At 41.2% G+C, this 19,482-nt stretch overlaps 1 protein-coding gene and 1 long non-coding RNA gene across 22 annotated transcripts in view; one reads left to right on the forward strand and one right to left on the reverse strand.

Annotated features, from left to right (window-relative positions):
- Positions 1-5,942, forward strand: part of LOC138850174 (uncharacterized) — a 69,788-nt gene extending 63,846 nt beyond the window's left edge. The window contains exon 2 of the long non-coding RNA XR_011389783.2: positions 705-5,942. This is a non-coding gene — a long non-coding RNA (uncharacterized LOC138850174). The remainder of the gene's footprint in view (positions 1-704) is intronic.
- Positions 1-19,482, reverse strand: part of NR3C1 (nuclear receptor subfamily 3 group C member 1) — a 133,905-nt gene that overhangs the window by 37,105 nt on the left and 77,318 nt on the right.

The following is a 19,482-nucleotide window of genomic DNA, read 5'->3' on the forward strand; positions in this document are numbered from 1 at the left end:
TTTTTATTTCTGAAATGTAGCATAAACTCTAAACCTGAAGACTGAGAAATAGTGACCTAGAGAAACACACAGTGGGAAACATGAGTGGCTCGCTCCTTCCTGACAGTCTAGCTGGCAGTTCAAATTACTGTGTGAGTCTACAAGGGTACTTTAGGAAGTGTGGGAGAAATCAGAAATCAAAGTCGAAAGTTGTGGCCACATGCAATGCCAGCATCCCATTTGGGTACAGGTTCGAGTCCTGGCTGCTTCACTTCTCATCCAGATTTATTTATTTGAAAGAGAGTTACAGAGAGAGGTCTTCCATCCGTTGGTTCACTCCCCAGATGGCTGCAATGGCTGGAGCTGTGCTGATCCGAAGCCCGGAGCTTCTTCCGGGTCTCCCATATGGGTGCAGGGGCCCAAGGACTTGGGCCATCTTCTACTGCTTTCCCAGGCTACAGCAGAGAGCTGCATTGGAAGTGGAGCAGCCAGGACTAGAACTGGTGCCCCTATGGAATGCTGCTGCTTCTGGCCAGGGCTTTAATCTGCTGTCCCACAGCGCCAGCCTCTGATACAGCTCTCTTTTAACGTACCTGGGAAAACAGCACAAGATGGCCGAAGTCCTTCGGCCTCTGCACTCATGTCGACCTAGATGTTTTCTCTAAGATGGATTTTTCTTATACAAGGTGTCCTTCTTTTCAATCCTGTCCATCGTCCTTTTCTAGGTGGAAGATTGAAAGTTTCTCTGTACCTTGAAACAGACGTACTCTGAACCTAAGAATTCCAGCACAATCAAGGACAGAATTATCTTACAAAGAACTGGAGGCTTAAGTAACCTGTTACATTTTCAATATCAATGGGATTTATACTTGCTGTAGAACAGAGAAAAAACATTTATAGAAAATGTTGCAGTACCTCAGCGACCAGAGATGCCATATCATAGGGCCTAACAGGCACACAAATGAAATCCCAGGAGGAGAAAGCAAGGAGAATGGAGGGGACAAAAACATGAAGAGGAGAAATACATGAAGAAATAGTGGCTATAAAGAAATTAGGACTCGTGGAGGAATTTAGCATGGTCAACACATAAAACACCAAAACATACTAAAATAAATCCTATTTTCTACAAACAATTGGAAAATAAAATTTTACAATACATAGACAAAAATCGGAGTCAAAAGATGTGCACAAGCTCTACGGGAAAAAGCAGAAAACACTGCTCAAAGAAAAAAAGATTCAACTGAATATAGTTATGTCTCTTTCTGAAACTGATAACTAAAGGCATTATCAAACAATCCCGGGAGGTCTTTTATGTCTGCAGATGGAGAAACTGACAAGCTGATTATAAAATTTACATGGAAATGCAAAGGCTCCAAAAGCACCTAAACCTTGGCCCTTCCTCTAGAGGGAGGGCTAATTATCTCTTCAAACAGATACTAATTTTAAAATATACATTCATTCTTTACCCAGTGTTTGAGTACCAGATATGAAATATAAACATTGAAGATGGCTCAGCCAGTCAACAATCAGTTCTTCCTTATGAGCACACATAGAACCTTTCTTTCAGATGTATGGTGAGCCACTGGAGTGTCACTGGAAAAGAAAACACCTATTTTGAGTAAGTTGTGGCTGGGTTCAGAACTGTTTAATTAAAAACCTACTATATAGTGCTAAGAGCTTGACATCAATAGAATTTTATAGTATGATGCCCTAGCTCACATCTCGTTGATGCTTGTCCACGATGATGCAATTCTTTTTTTTTTTATTTTTTTTTATTTTTTGACAGGCAGAGTGGACAGTGAGAGAGAGAGACAGAGAGAAAGGTCTTCCTTTGCCATTGGTTCACCCTCCAATGGCCGCCGCGGCCAGCGCGCTGCGGCCCGCATGCTGCACTGATCTGAAGCCAGGAGCCAGATGCTTCCTCCTGGTCTCCCATGCGGGTGCAGGGCCCAAGCACCTGGGCCATCCTCCCCTGCACTCCCTGGCCACAGCAGAGAGCTGGCCTAGGAAGAGGGGCAACCGGGACAGAATCTGGCGCCCCGACCGGGACTAGAACCCGGTGTGCCGGCGCCGCTAGGCGGAGGATTAGCCGGCCACGATGATGCAATTCTTGAATCCTAAGTGGTTCCCCTGAAGCCATATTTAAAATGACAGATTGGTCCCTCAGACCTGTAACAGGAATTCAGGATAGCCAGGCAAAACAGCGTGGGTAACAAAAATGTACTATGCAGGTGTTTCACAGAAAAAAATCTACAAATGTATTTTAAGAGTTTCAGAAGTTCTTTCCTTTTGGTTACCTGACTTGGTCTGTCAATTTTTAATGATAATACTACAAAGAACTGATGCTCTCACTTACTGCGCAGCAGGCACTGTGCCAAGTGCTCTACAAGAATTCTCTCATTGTTTTAATCCTCACAACATCTCCTTAAATAGGTTCTATTAATATCCTCACTGTAAGTGATAAAGACACGGAAGCTCAGAGGTTCAGGGCCACCAAGGTGGTAGCTTTGTGGGAACTAGAATCCAGGACTCCAGCTGAGGTACTGCATCACTGTGCTCCACTATAGTCTGCCCATTTCCATGACACATATTTAACAAATCAGCTTTTAAGAGAAAAGAGCCTTCACAGCAATTCAATAAAGTAGTACCAAAAACCAAGTGGATGAGATGCCTAAAAAATTTTAGATACATTCACAAGGATACAAGGAAAAATATTTACACTCTTCATCAGGAGCTATGAGAATGTGCTGTGTACTGAAATCCTAATTTCAACCAGGAAGATAGACTTCCATGGCTTTCTGTAGGAGACACAATGAACTGGGTAGTTGTGATATACTGTGATTCATGCTGCCATGGGGGTTACAGAAGGACCTTCACTTGCAGCAGTGTCAGGGAAGCCTTCCTGGAGCACAGGGCATTAAGAGCCAGCAAGCTAAGCAGAGCAGGGGGGTCCAGGAAGAGAGCAAAGTGTGCACACAAGTCCACCATACATGTGGGGTGGGGGAGCTGGCAACAAGACTGGGGTGGGTGGTTCACCCGAGTTCCAGCTCAGCTCCTGACTCTGGCTTCCTGTTAACACACACCATGGGTGGCAGCAGGTAATGGCTCAACTATTGGGGTTTTCTCCACCCACTTGGGAGATCTGGATTAGGTACTCACTTCAGCTTGGTCCAAGCCCAGCCATTTTGAGCATTTAAAAAGTGAACAACTTGAATTAGAGCTCTGGCTCTCAAATCAATAAAAATTAAACAAAAAGCTAACAGAAGACAACAAACAAAAATACTGAAGGAATACTAGAAAATACTGCCCAATCTAGGTTCCCACTGACTAATGCAGTCCTAGTCCCAAGGTGCAAATTCAGTCAGCGGCTGGGTTAGGGAAGGTGAAGTGACGGGTATCAGAGCAGCACAATGAGCAAGTGGCAGCATTGCCCAGCAAGTACGACTATTCCATGTAGAGATGAGGGAGTCGACGCCCAGTGACGAAGATCTCACATGACTGCCATGTCTGTGTTCTTCCACATGTTGGAAATTAAATAAGCCTATATTCTAGAACGTAATTAAACATCTAAAATGTTACTCAGTTTTTTCTGGTTAATTGATAAAGAGTTGATTAGTAAAACATTTTTTACAAAGCAGCATAACCAGCATTTTCTTTCTGTAGAATTTTAAGTTCTCATATGGCTGTATAATAGGCAGCAGTCTTCAAGTTGCTTTGTTTTCCTACATCTAGTTTGGGAATTGAAGCTTTAAAAGAACTATTTTAAGTACCGTGAAAATGGACGACCAGCATAGTCTTCCAAACCTGTATTAAAATTTGCTTTTCTATAACATATTGGTTCTTAAACTTTATTTCACTAGGTCCTGATAGCACATAAGTGAAGCAAACTATATCACAATTAAAAAAAAAGGTAACAAATACTAATTCTGTACCAAGACTGGTATGTAGCACACAGTTTAATTACTATGTTAAAATATTTCTTCACTCTAATCCTTACAAAAGCCTTAAGAGGGAACACATCATTAGTAGTCCCATTTATGAATGAACAAACTTAACCTTTCTCATCCTAAGTTGCACCACTAGACAACAGCTGTATCTGGATCCTAAATGAAGCAGACCACTCGAGGTTATTGTCAGGCATACCTTGTCTTCTGTCAGAACCCTCAATTCAGGTTATCAAAGTAAATTCCTACAAAGTTTACACAATTAGCAAGCAAATGGATATCCACTTGATTGAGACAGCTGCAATGTTCAGTGTTCCACTGCTGCTCTATTTTCTTAGACTTGCAGATCTGCCATTTAAAACACGGCACAGCCTCCTCTTCTGTTCTAGCATAGGGCCTTTCAGACTGAAAACCGTCAGTTCAGACACTGGGGTCTTCAGAAGCAGAGTGGGTCAGGTTGGAGGAGGAAAATAAGTTTCTATCCAGCGATGTAATGAAGTCAGCATCATTTTGCACTTGCATATATTTTTCTTTTATCATTAAAGTAATTTGACACATACATAGAGGACATATATAGCTTATGTATGTATGTATATATATACACACACACACACACACACACACACACATATATATATTTCAAAAACTGCAAATCTAGCCAATGTTTCCCAAGTTTGGATAATCTCTGGATTATAAGACAAAAGACCATTACCAAAACAGTTTTCAGATCTCAGTTGTGGCTAAAATGGAAATGACATTTCTTCTCAGATGTTAGCAGTTTTGAAAACTCTAAAGGGGACATAAGGATGTGGCCTAGTGGTTAAGACAGCCACATCAGAGTGCCTGGGTTCACCTCCTGGCTCCAGCAGCTCGGGATGCCTCAAGTAAGTGAGTTCTTCCTACACACATGGAAGGCCTGGAGGGAGAACCTGCCTCCGCCCCTGAGCCGCGCCCAGCCCTGACCATTACAACCTATGGGGAGCACCCCAGCTGGGAACTTACTCAGTCTGTCTCCCTGTCGCTCTCTTTACCTCTAAATATTTAAAATAAATTACAAACAAAAACAACTAGAAACACAGCAAGCAGCTGTTCAATTTAGGAGAAGGAGTAACAGACTGCAAAAAACAATTAGAATCAGAAAAATAAGATTCTTTTATAGTTCAAGATGGCTTGGCAAAAAGAGAATTTTTTTTAACAAGGGTATTTAAAATTGAGTTTTATTATTACCAAAGTAGAAGTAAGAGGATGACTTTTGTGTGCATGGTTTTTTACAGTAAGTATTTTAATAAATTTACAGTAAATTTTAAAATAAATTTACAGTAAAGGTTTTAATAAAAAGCACTGTAAGGGAAATCTTTTTCTGAATGTTGGAAGCTACAAGCCAGTAAAACATTTAATACAGAAAAAGTCAAATATCCATACACAAAAAATATTTTGCAATTATCTTACATTTCTTCAAATTATCTTACCTAAATCAAAGCAAAGACTGAGTTTTTGCTGGCACCATGGCTCACTAGGCTAATCCTCCACCTGCGGCACCAGCATCTTGGGTTCTAGTCCCGGTTAGGGTGCCGGATTCTGTCCCGGTTGCTCCTCTTCCATTCCTGCTCTTTGCTGTGGCCCGGGAGTGCAGTGGAGGATGGCCCAGGTCCTTGGGCCCTGCACCCGCATGGGAGACCAGGAGGAAGCACCTGGCTCCTGGCTTCAGATAAGCGCAGTGCGCTGGCTGCAACGTGCCGGCCATAGCAGCCACTTGCGGGGTGAACCAATGGAAAAAGGAAGACCTTTCTCTCCGTCTCTCTCTCTTTCTCTCCCACTGTCTAACTCTGCCTGTCCAAAATAAAATAAAAAAATAAAAAAGACTGAGTTTCAAAATTTTCTTACATTATACAGGCAAACACAATGTTTCATTTTTATAGCTTCAGTTATACTAGCATCCCCCCACTTCTATTTTTTTAAAAAAGCTTACAGTTTTTACAAAAAAAAAAAAAAAAAAAAAAAAAAAAGAGAGAGAGACAGACCTGAAAACTTGTACCTTAAGCCAGTACCACTACTTCTCTGCCTCACTTTTAGGTTCATTATTTTTACAAGGTATGATACTATTAAATAATTAAATTTTTCCTAACACATGAATCCCATTTAAATGAACCATTTCTAGTATCAATTCAAGTGCATAAATGGTTGTATTTTGGAAAATTAATTTTATTACAGGCATAGAACTAGAGGTTGCCAACAGCTGTTAGGTTTTTTTTTTTTCGGATTTATTTATTCATTTGAAAGGCAGGGTTACAGAGAGGCAGAGAGAGAGAAAGAGAAAGAGAGAGAGAGAGATCCCCCATGTGGCTACAGGGGCCCAAGCACATGGGCCATTCTCCACTGCTTTCTCAGGCCATAGCAGAGAGCTGGATTGGAAGTGGAGTGGCTGGGACTCGAACCAGCGCCCACATGGGATGCTGCACTGCAGGCAGCATCCTTACCCACTACACTGCAGTGCCGGCTCCTAACTTAGGTGTTATTCACTGCTACTCAAGAAATTCAGCCTGGGCCGGCACTGTGGCACAAGCTGGTTAAAACTGCTGCCTACTGCACCAGCATCCCCTAGGGGCACCAGTTCAAGTCCTGGCTGTTCCGCTTCTGGTCCAGCTCCCTGCTAGTGTGCCTGGGAAAGCAGCAGAGGATGGCCCAAGTTCTTGGGCCCCTGCACCCATGTGGGATACCCAGATGAAGCTCCTGGCTCCGGCCTGCTCCACTCCTGGTCGTTGTGGCCATTTGAGGAGTTGATAAAGGCTCTCTCTCCTCTTTCTCTCTTCCTTTATCACTGTAACTCTATAAATGAATAACCTTAAAAAAAGAATTTCAGCCTAAAAGGCCACGCCCTTCTCCCAATCAAGAATGTGTACTTGGCACAGTGGTTAAGACACTGTTTTGGTGGCCCACATCCTATCCTGTGTTGCCTGGTTCCTCCACTTCCGATATCACTTCTTGCTAACATGCACCCATGAGGAGAGCAGTGATGGCTCAAGTACTTGGTCAGATGGAGTTCCAGCCTCCTGGCTTCAGCTTGGCCCACCCTTGGCTGTTGTGGACATTTGGCAAGTGAACCAGGGGATGGAAAATCACTATCTTCTGTCTCTCCACTTTTCCAATAAGATGAAAATCATCAAAATTTTCTAAAGAACATTCAGTTGTATTTCTACTGTACCAATTTAGACCAAACAACACCAAGGAATAGCCATCATTTGTGTGAAATAACTGATAGTTTGAGGCAGGTAACAGATCTATCAAACATGCTCCTATGTGGATGACAAAGTCCAAATTTGTTCAGGTAGCAAAAGCAGCTCTTCTCAGCCTGTGCCCAGCATGTCTTTCCAGAATGAGTTCTGATTCTTTGAAGTACACACTCTGGTATGAGCTTTCCATCACTGTGCCCCAGTGAGGCTCTCTGAATTCCTGCCCACTGCTGTATTTCTGGTCTGGGCTAGGGCCATGAGTTTGGTGCAGCAGTTAAGATACCACATGGGACGTCTACATCCTATACTGGAGTGTCTAAGTTCAAGTCCAGGCTCTGTGTCTGATTCCCACTACCTACCAGGGTGTACTGAGGAGGCAGCATGTGACAGCTGAAGTACTTGGGTCCCTGCCACCCATGTGGGAGACCCAGGTTGAGTCCCAGGATTCTGGTTGGACCCATCCCTCCTGTTGAGAACTTCTGGGAAATGAACAGATCTGTCTTTCCCTCTCTGGTTCACTACCTCGCCAAGAAAAATAGTTTAAAAACTAGGGGTAGCTTAAGACAGTTACCCTGCTTACAGTTCTTTAGTGTTCATCTCGAATCTCCGAGGTTTTGTTATATTTCTAGCCCACAGTTACTAAGGCAGATGAACTGTTGGCTTTGCCTCACAGCAGCAACTCAGCTGTTCTGAAGGCAGACTCTGGAGTCTGGCTTTTAAAAACTACTGAAAATGCCCACCTAAACTATACATGTAACACTCAGTGAGTGAGCAAAGTTATAATGTACTATAACTCTACTTTTAAAACCTATTTAATGACCAAATAAGCTGGCAGAGTTGATTATAATTATCTGTAGATGCTAAAATTTATTTGTACTCCCCAAATCAACAGTACTTTTTCTGGCCATGTGTAGATAAGCACAGCATAGTGAGACTCTTGAGTCCACTCATGTATGCCTGTTCCCAAATGAGGTAAACTGTAAACCCATGTTCTTTTCCTGATATATTTAGGGCCGTATTTTTTTAGCCCTGTGCTTTTTGTTGGTGACTTTGTTTAAAACAGCCGGCACACAGTGCTCAAATGCTGCATCGTGCTCCTAAGTACAAGACTAAGCAACAACTTAGGCAAAGTACATGCATCATATAAACTCTGGCCAGAACTGACTTACAATGCCTGCTGGCCCTGAGTTCGATTTTTATGAATCAATGAGATATTAAATAAGGTGCCTTTTAATAGAAAGACACTTAAAACGAGGCTATGTATTGGCAGGTCTACACTAATGTTGCAGAGGTTCTGTATTCCCCCAAGGAACAATGGGTCCACATTCCTTAATTCAGTGTTCCTGGACACTTTGTAGGCCACACTGTCAGTATTGAAAACAGACTATGTATTGATATGATGAAATATGCATTCACTAAAAAGGATGATGTAGATCAGGGATCAACAAACTTTCACAGTAATGGCCCAAAGAGTACATATTTCAGACTTTGTAGCAGATCGTGTGACATTACTTGTTTTCACAAACCTTTCATTATGTCAAAACCATTCTTAGCCCATGATTTCTGCAGAGCTGGATTTGGCTGCTGGGCCAGAGCTCACAAACTCCTACAGCAGATCTAAGGGCATAACCCTAGTGAATTGCCACTAAATTTTAACTGAAAACAGCAGGTCTAAAGGCAAAACACAAAGATTACGTAAAACTTGTGGGTAGGATGATTCATCAGTGTAAAGAAATAAAAACTGTCTAGGAAGATACACAGCAAAAATATCAATAGGGTTAATAAAACATTAAAAGTGGGGTATTCGATTTTTGATGTCTTCTACATTTAACATATAATCTCCTTTTTCACACTTTTAAAGGAGGTGGTAAACTTACCTCCAAAATGTTAAAAGCTGTGAGTTCAGTGCAGACTTTGTCCTTAAGCTCATCTGTCTGTCTGCACATGTATTCACACATCCATCTGTTCCTTCACTCAAAGATGATGTACATTTAATTTTTGTCAGACTGACAGCTTTTCCTTTTTACAAAGGCTCTAAGTGTTCAATACGAAAATTTTATGTAAGCAAAGGAAGCATTTCTAAGTATTTTCCAACAAATACTCTTTAGATTCGTAACTGAAAAATCTTGCCAACCTAGTAAAATTTTATACCAATTTCTAATACCATTGAATAAATATGCTTTATTTGGTTGGTGTGTTTACCATACTACACTTGGTATTGTTAGAGTATACTTCTCACTGAAAACGTTTTCTGGCCAAGAGCATCCCACAGTACCCCCACCAGCTGCCATCTCTGTTTCCTGAGTGCATGGAGAAGCCCGCTGGGGGGGGGGGGGTAGGATGCATACCATCTAGATTTGTCTAAGTATACCCTGTGAAGTTCCTATGACACATTTCACAGGATGCAGTCCTGACTTCCAGGGGCAGGCAACTGCACTTCAATCTGAGAGAATTCAAGCTTAGAGGGACCAGCATTCTTCTCCTTTACCACAACACTGCCTTCATCAGGCTGGTCACCACGGCACCTATCTCTGACGGCTGAGATCTGAGTAGAGCAGGCTCGTATTCCCATCCCCTAACCCTTACTCTCATCTGTCTTCTCAAAGGATCCTACCCATTCTTCTGGGTCTCCTCTGGAATCTGGCTACCTTCTTTTCTATCCCGTCACGCATCAGTATTCATTATTTAATGATTCTGTCCACACTCAGACTTCAGTTCTTTATCTCAATCTTAGAGATCTAAAATATCATATTTCCTAAAATAAGGTCAATTCTAGTATCTCCTAACCTGTTCCTTTCCTACTTCTTGTTCTTTTCCCCTAATCTTAAAATATATTCTCTTTCTGCTCATTTTTATTTATAAATTTAGCTAATATTTATTGAGAGCCTATCATTTATACACCAGAAAGTGTATATTTTATCACCATGAAATAAAACAAACACAGTCCTCTCAGAACTGTGAGACTAGTGGGAGGTACAGATGAGGGAAGAGCAGTTGTAATCAACCTGACAAATGCCGGGATATGCGAAGTGCCTGCTACTATGAAGGAATATCTATCTTGGATGCAAGGGGGATCAGGAAACCACTGGCTTCAGAAAATGGTGTTTCAGCTGGGTTTTGGAGGATGAGGAAGAGTGGAAAAAAGGGTTTTGGAGGATGAGGAAGAGTGGAAAAAAGGCAGCGGTTAGAGGTGGGGTGAATTGTAAGAAAGAACATTATGCTAAGATATAGAGGCGAGAATAAGAGATTTGAAAGCCTCTTAAATTAGTTGATATCCATTAAAAAGCTTACCAAATAACAGATGACCTTAAAAGCTGTCAGATTACCTGAGGGCACTGATACAACAGGAGAATGAGGTCATCAGATCTGTATGTCTGAAAGCTGCAACAGCAGTATGTAGACTGAAGATGACAAGGGTAGCCCAGTCAAAATGATGTCACATTAACACGGCTACAAAATTATGGTAGCATGATTTAAGGTAGAAGCAATTAAGATAAGAAGCAGAGGGATTTGCGAGGTATGTCGTCAGCCAAATAGAAGAGGCTTGCTAACTGAGGTGATAAAGGGAGGGGGGGAGCTATCAGTGTACCACATACTTCCTGAGATAAAGGATACAGAAGCACGAAGAAGCAGGCCTTTATGCTGATTAATTATTTTGAACTTCTTGAATTTGATAGGGCTGTAATTCATCCAGGAAAAGACACCCATAATGCAGTAGCAATACAGGTCAGGGGTAAAGAGAATCCCCCTGAGCTGAGCATACACCGACATGGGTATCCACTGCGTATGTGGACAGATGGAAACTGACCCAACAGATGAGGATGAGATCACACAGGCAGAACAAGAAAGTGAGAAGAGGGCCTAGGATAGAGCCCAGAGAAACTCCAAAAGGAGGAGGAACTTGAAATACATGGCCAGAGAGGTACGAGGAAGACAAGTGAAGAACAGAACTGTGTCACAAATCTTGGGAAGCAGCTTTCATAAATGGAATACTGGTGTCTAGCACAGGGCTGGTGCACAATAGGTTACTTGGAAGTGTACACTAAACTGAATAACAAGAAAGCCTCTGGTGACCTTGGAAAGGTCAATGTCAGCTGAGTCAATGTCAGCCTTGTATCTGTAAGAACCCGTGATCCTCCAGCATCAACAGTCTTCCTTCCTGGTGTCTCTCACATCTGTCCCTTTGCTTCCTGCTCCACTGCCTCACTCCAAGCTTATGCTTTTACTGTTTCCATACCTCCGGCAAACTCTCAAAAAATAAAGGGATACGTCACACATTCTTTGCACATCGCTATGTCAGTATTTCTGATTTACAGCTTACAGCAAATAAATTCTGCTCAAAATATCAACGTCAACTCCAAAATAAAACCCAAGCCCCTTAGTGTGACATTCAAAGTCTTCCAGTGTTTGGTCCCAGTCTACGTATCCAGCCATACTGTCTACATGCCAAACACCTGACTTTATAAAAAATGCTGATTTATAGAGTCAAGATTTAAATTATAAGCATGCAGAGGAGAATTTTCCTTTTTTTTAAAGTATGTATCTGGAGCTCTTTTTATTCTACCAAAATGAATAAACAACATCTGACAGAGCTGAATTGTTTAAAAAAATATAGATTCTCCTTTATTGTGGCACAAAACACATGGCTTACAAAGGAGGATATAATGGCACTTTAATATTTTATCATGCATTTTATAAATATTAATCTGTTACAGAAAACACTGCCACACTGTTATCAGCTGATTCATTCCATTTTCTCAGCTACGTAAAATGGCAAGAGAACTTGTTAAAAGACCTAGCACCTTTCTTTCTGTAGTTTCCTCCCCTAACAATCTTGCAGAAGTAGTCTATGGTTCCTCTTTGGAAGATGATAGTTGGCACATACTCAAATTGAATTAAACTCGCAACTCTCACAGCTTTCCAGTTGTACCAAATGCTTATTCAGAACTAATTATATGGGTAAAAAGCCATTTTAGACTTTCAGATCAATTTTAATCCAAACAGGTCAGAGGTGCCTGTAACAAACTTAGGACCTCATAGATCAAGAAGGTTTTGACAGGTAATTATCAATAGCTTACTTAGTCTCTCAGTAATTCCCATTTCTTTTTTTGTAGCTTTCTATGATTTCATACAACCACACACAGTTGTACAGACATAATGCAGTGATGAAAAAACATGCTTTGCAAAGGTAATTTTCTGGGGGCCGACACTGTGGTGTCAGTAAGTTAAGCCTCTGGCCTGTGGCACTGGCATCCCATATGGGCACTGGTTTATGCCCTGGCTGCATCTCTTCCAATCCAGCTCTCTGCTTACGGCCTGGGAAAGCAGCAGAGAATGGACCAACTGTTTAGGCCCCTGCACCAACATGGGAGACATGAAGAAGCTCCTGGCTTGGGATCGGCTCAGCTCTGGCCACAGTGGCCATTTAGGAAGTGACCCAGTGGGTGGAAGACCTCTCTCTCTGTCTCTCCCTCCCTCTCTAGCTCTGCCCCTCAAATAAATTTTTTTTTCAAAAGGTTAATTTTCTGTAATTTACTCTGCTTGTCTTAGTACATCATATACCACAAGGTGAAATAGGTTACAGTGATCCTAGGTTCGATCATCATGAGACTACTCTGCAGTTTATAAATCCTATATTCTAAACATTTTATGAAAACTTAGACTGGTACAATGAAATTTTGCCATTGTGAACTTAAAATTTCAACTAATAGCACAAACTATCTCAGCTCTATCTTCTTGGTTTATAGAGGAATACCTAATTAACAATTATCATGTTCTCAATTACAGCAAAATATGTTCATTTACATTGCAGCAGTTTTAATGTCATCTTTAATATGTTTTTGTGGAGATTTTCTCCACATCCTGGGTTTTTCAGTCACAAAGTATTATTATGTAAATATGACAGACTACCCTCATAACAGCGACTGCTAGAACATCACCAGTGGTTCTCAGAAGCAGTATTATCAGAATATGAAGAAGTTTACCAAAACACAGGTAACCAATCCCTGGATTCTGCGTTAGTAAGTCTGGTGACATCCTGAGAATCTCCCAGATGATTCTAATTTGCCAAATAGCTAATCATATTCTTTGTAGCATTTAGAGGTGACCCAACCTGAAATTTACACATTATATATTTGGAAAGACAATTAAAAGAATTTCTACCAGGTACTTTGCCACATGCTACCTGTATAGTGTATTCAAGTAAAGATCAGTGTCTTGACTTAGTACTTAGACTAGTTAAACTGTCAGGGATACTTTTCAGAGATAATGACCAATTTCTTAGTATTGCTTATGTCATCAACTTTCATACTGTTTAGTCCACTGCTGTGATTTTAATGGAAGCATTGCTGTATGAAATGGCAAATGCTAATCCAGTTTTGACTTGTTCTTCTGGTTTTCAAGAAAAAAGTTTCACATTATTAGAATTCCTAAAAGATTGCAAACAGTAGAGATGTTCATGCTCAAGTCTTTCAGATCCTCTTCTGTCCGCAGTACACACAAAACCACAGGACTCGGCAATCTGGGCTTCATGAATGAGCAGCAGCCAGGTCTAAGAAGTTCCTGAAATTCTAACACTGAGCTATTTTACGTATGCCTGTTTCATGGATTTCTTTGAGAAGAAGGTCAATTACTTTCATCAGATTCTCGGAGGGGTTTATGGCCCAAAGAAGCCTAAGAATACTGATTCACCGAGAAGTGAAAAGTTCACTAAAATGCACTACATACTCTGACTTTCACACTTTGACAAGTCAAATGGCCTTCCATTTCCAGCTGGCAACCTATGAGGGTACTTCAGAAAGTTCACACAAAAATGAAATTAAAAAAAAAAAAGTGAACTTTAAATTCAGTAAGTGCTCTTATAAATGGAAAAAGAAGCCAGCTCAGTAAATGCCTTTTTCAAAGAAAACTAAAAAAAAAATTTTTTTTTTTGACAGGCAGAGTTAGACAGTGGGAGAGAAAGAGAGAGAAAGGTCTTCCTTTTTCTGTTGGTTCAACCCTCAATGGCCGCTGTGGCTGGCACGCTGCGGCCCGCATGCTGCACCGATCTGAAGCCAGGAGCCAGATGCTTCCTCCTGGTCTCCCATGTGGGTGCAGGGCCCAAGCACTTGGGCCATCCTCCACTGCACTCCCGGGCCACAGCAGAGAGCTGGCCTGGAAGAGGGGCAACTGGGACAGAATCCGGCACCCCGACCGGGACTAGAACCCGGTGTGCCGGCGCCACAGGTGGAGGATTAGCCTAATGAGCCGCGGCGCTGGCCTAATTTGTTTTAATAGTCTGATTTTACATACAGTGAATCCTTACACTAAATAACTCTGTCAGATACAGTAGAGATGTTAAGGTGTTAAAGATCCAAGAGTTATGACACAAGCTACATTACTGTATTCTTAATTAACAGTTTTAAGTATACATGACTTTAAAATATCTGTTTTTCTTAGAATTTTGAAAGTAAATTTTAATGTAGATAAAAACCCTATCTTCATACAATTAACAAGTTATGTTTGCTCTTAGTTGCTATTTCTTTAAATAGAAATCCACAATTAATCTTTTAGAAAACTGCGAGTTAGTAATGTGATTCTACCCAGCCACTCTAATGTTAATAAAAAATTAAACAGAAGCATTTGTTGAGTTGCTAGGTCTTAACTACTTTCAGTTACCAATTGTACAGAATTCTGCAGCCTTCACTTTTCACACAGGGAAGACGCTCAGCCGGCTTCAGCGATGGAATGGTTCACCAGCCAGCTCCAAACGAATGCTGTCAGTGTAGGTCATCTTTGGTAAGACAGTTAACACCATTTCCTCTTTGCTAAGCTGTCAGGTTAATTGGCAAAAATGCCTTCAGTTTTCTGTATCAGGTAACACCTACCCCCCAAACAGTGGTGGATAGCAAATTAAGTATGTTGACAACAGATTAGAGATATTACAAAATATTACCCCAATTAAATCTAACAAGTTGAGGAGCAAGCCAATTTCAGAAAATCCTTTTAATTATTGAAACTATCTTTTTAAAACTTCTTATAATTATATTAGAGGTTCTTAGATCCAATCAAACAGTACCAACAAATTCCAGGACACTTGTGAAAGATTTCTAAGCCCTAACAGATTTGATAAAGCTATTTAATACATTAGTACAGTTAGGCATTTTTTCCATGCATACAGAAGTAGAAATGAACAAGTTAAAAGGCATTTTCCCAGCCCTGACTGCAAGTCACAAGCTTGGTGCTGCCTGAAGCCAGCTGGCATGGTGCCCATTTACAGTAAGTTGTTTACTCCCTGTCTACCAATCACACCACAGAGAAGGAATGCCTACAGGCACAGTCAGAGTGTCTTTTCAAAACAGATCAACAAAGCAAAAGGGGTTTATAAGCTTTATTAAATCTTTACAGATATTATTTTTAATATGGCCCCCAAATATTCTAATCTACTTTTCATAACCTCAGCATTTCTAAATCAAATAATCATGCCTCAACAGACAATCTTCAAGTAAAACAATGGGTAGTGTCCTCATCACTTTACGTACTTTTTAATATAATTTATTTGAACTTGCATCAGTTAGACTGAAATAGATTAAAACTGCTTTACATGAGCAGTATCTAGCATGAAGATTGAGATTACTAAGAAATGGAATATCTACTTAATAAGCAGAGAAGGGGGAGAACCCACCAAGAATCCTTATTATCTAGAGACAAGAAAAACATAATGATTTTAGTTACCATTTCCTGGCCAGCTCCCAGAAGTCACACTGGTGTTTAGCCCTTGGCAAGCCACTTCTACCCGCACTGACTGGTTCAGATCAGGGAGAAGGAGGTTTAAGAACCGTTCTTCTCTTTGACCATGCTTGTCCCTGATAACTAATCCCTACAATGTCTTCCCCAGGCCACGTGATGCCACTGAAATCTTCAGTATGCATCTTACATCGAGTATTCAATTAATGTTACAATATCTGCATGAAAAGGAGTCGGCATTGGACCTAGCAATTAAGCCCCCGCTTGGACTCCTGCATCCCCTACTGGGGGATCTGAGTCCTGGATCCACTCCTGATTCTGCCTTCTTGCGAATAAAGACCCTGGCAGGCAGCAGGTGACAGCTCAAGTACATGGTCCCTGCTACACGAGGAACACCCAGACAGACTTCCCCAGTCCTGGCTTCAGCTGGGCCTAGGCCGAGCTGTGGCAGGCATTTGGAGAGTGACCCAGCAGATGTAGTGTGCTCTCTTTGCACCTCTCCAATAAAAATGTGTCTGCATAAAAAGGCAATGATTCTGAACAACATCCAGCCCAAAGGACCTTAAGGAACCAAAATAACTTTCGAAGATACTCATCTATAGCAGAAAGAAGACCAAGGACAGAAATGACCGATCCCTTAAACAGCACTCCGTATAGCAGGAGGAGCATACAACCCCAGAGAATCACCCAGAACTAGATAGTATACAGCAGACAAAAAGCACTGCTGTGTGGCGGCTTCCTTAGGTGCTTCCTGAGCGGATTTTTCAGTAGGTCTAGAAACTCTCATCTTTCACTGTTACAGTACCCTAAATAAATCATTTCATTACAGTCATTTTCTAGTATGTCAACAATTTCATTTAAATCCCAGGCCCAAGTGTCAGAGCAAACCATCTTATTACCAGTCCAGGTTGTGGATTTTAAGACTTTCAAACATTCCGAGCTAGTTTAGATTGTTCCCCAGAAACCCCATTTTTTTTGTTGTTCATTTTACCCCATCTTTTTTGGAATTTCAGTTCCCACAATCTTTTGGTCGAATGTATCTTCTGCTACTTGTTCTATTTTTCTGTGTCCTTCATAATTTCCATAAGAAAATTTTCATTGAATTAAAGTATTATATTATCCTATCTTATTTGCTAAACATTCATTTTTTTCTGAAAAAGCTTAGTGCTAGCGATCATAATACTGAGGTTAATTTTCTTTCTCAGCATGCAAACAAGAAGAAATACATGCATAAACGGGGTCCGAGTACACACATTGTCTCTGTGACCACCCTGGGATGTAACATCTAAATTAGACTTCAGTCAGTAAATAAATCAAGTTCTATCTTTGTTCCAGTAGTTAATATCTGGAAAGGTGCCCAGATTTGTGGCCTTGGAAATTGTATAGTTTATAAACAGGATTTCAAAATAATGCTGAGGCAGCAGTGGGACTTCCTCACTAAAACTGTTCAACTAGTCAATAAGCAGGTGAAAAGTTTCGTATTTACAGTGTATGGTTAGTCTATTTGCTAGAAGAAAGCCAGCTGCTTTACCAACACAGTGGTAAGCAATTTCAAATACCATTAAGTGCAAAGAAATCGCAAATTCAGGTTACTAATTATAGGAACAGGCTTTTTTTTTTTTTTTTTTTTTTTGACAGGCAGAGTGGACAGTGAGAGAGAGAGACAGAGAGAAAGGTCTTCCTTTGCCGTTGGTTCACTCTCCAATGGCCGCTGCCATTTTTTTTTTTTTTTTTAAAGATTCATTTATTTAGGGGCCGACACTGTGGCACAGCGGGTTAACGCCCTGGCCTGAAGCGCCGGCATCCCATATGGCTGCCGGTTATAGTCCCGGCTGCTCCTCTTCCAATCCAGCTATGTCCTGGGAAAGCAGTACAAGATGGCCCAAGTCCTTGGGCCCCTGCACCCGTGTGGAAGAACTGGAGGAAGCTCCTGGCTCCGGAATGGCACAGCTCCAGCCGTTGCGGCCAACTGGGGAGTGAACCAGTGGATGGAGACCTCTCTCTCTCTCTGCCTCTCCTCTCTCTGTGTAACTCTAACTTTCAAATAAATAAATCTTTAAAAAAATGATTCATTTATTTATTTGAAAGTCACAGTTGGAGATGAAGAGGGAAAGGCAGACATAGATCTTCCATCTGCTGGTTCATTCCCCAGATGGCTGCAGCAGTTGGGTTTTTGCAAGGCCAAAGCCAGGGGTCCAGACACTTGATCTTCTGCTGGTTTTCCCAGGCTGGCTCACTAACTGGTGCCCATATGGGGTGCTGGTGTCACAGACAGTGTCTTAAACTGCTATGCCTCAATGCAAGTCCCTAGTTGCTTTCCACAAATAAATTTCCAGCTTTTGTTTTTTCCTTTCCAGCTTAAGCAGTGAAAAAAACAAAAACACAGTGGGCATTTGGCCCAGGGGTTAAGATACCATTAGCATACCTGCATCCCATATTTCAGCCACAGAGTTCCATTCCTGGGCTCCTGACTCCAGCTTCCTGCTAAATGCAGACCCTGCAGGTGGTAGGTAATGGCTCAAGTAATTGGGTCCTTGCCACCCACAAGGGAAACCTGGACCCAGTTCCTGGTTCCTGGCTTCATCCTCAGCATGGGTCATGGCAGGGATTTGGCGAGTGAACTAGTCGATGGGAGAGCTTGCTCTTGCTCTCTCTCTCCAATACATAATTTTTTAAAGATCTCCTTTGCTACTTTAACACACTAATTATATATTTCATTCTGTATAACATGAACAAAGCATGCAAAAGTTGAAATTAGCTAGTGAAAAAGAATTCTGTAAACAATTTAGAAAGGATTCTAAATCCTCGGCTTGTAGCTGAATGGCGGAGAGCAATTCAAGCCTCTCTCAGGAACATTAGGGAATGTGGTGCTGCATTTTTTCTCCTGTCCGTCACCGCCCATGCTTTTTTCTTTTTTAGTTCTACACAGTAGTGCCTTCAAAATAACATTTCTAACAACAACAAAATTCTGTGCTTCACTGAAAAATACAGACCTTCATAATGCTAGTATCATTTCACTGTTCTTCTAAGGTGGTTTGGCTACCCGAAGTTCATGATCCATTACTAGTCTTCACCCCTCACTTTCCTTGGTACAGTTGTTAGACTTCCAGAACTAGAAGCAACAATTTTTAGTTAATATCTAACTGAACACCCCGAGATAAATAGCAGAAAACTTTAGCAGAAGCCTTATTCAACAAATGTCCAATCAAGCCAAATGAATAAACAGCCCAGTAAAGATTCTCTGTAGGTTACGGTGTGCGATTGAACGGGAAATTTATTTCCGATGAAGCATGTTAGGATTTGGGCAGGTTTTTCGTACCCTCTCTAGCCAGCGGCTCTTCCCATTCACTATGCCAATAAATTAAACTTGTAGACACTTAAAGGTGTTGTTCTTCCTTCGTCTTTATTCACCTTCTCAAATGTTTCTCTGCCATTTCAAAATAGACATTATTTAAAATAGCACTTAACTATATGGGGAATTCTCGACTTAAGATGTTATTTCTTAGTAATATTCAGTGAGACCCAGGTTAGCTCAGCAGTGTACATGTCACTGGAGGACACTAGAAAGAAAAAAATAAAGTTTGGGGGCATCTTCTAAAAGCCAA

Source organism: Oryctolagus cuniculus, chromosome 6, assembly GCF_051225735.1.
Source record: "Oryctolagus cuniculus isolate XC-2025 breed Fujian yellow rabbit chromosome 6, ASM5122573v1, whole genome shotgun sequence".
Lineage (NCBI taxonomy): Eukaryota > Metazoa > Chordata > Mammalia > Lagomorpha > Leporidae > Oryctolagus > Oryctolagus cuniculus.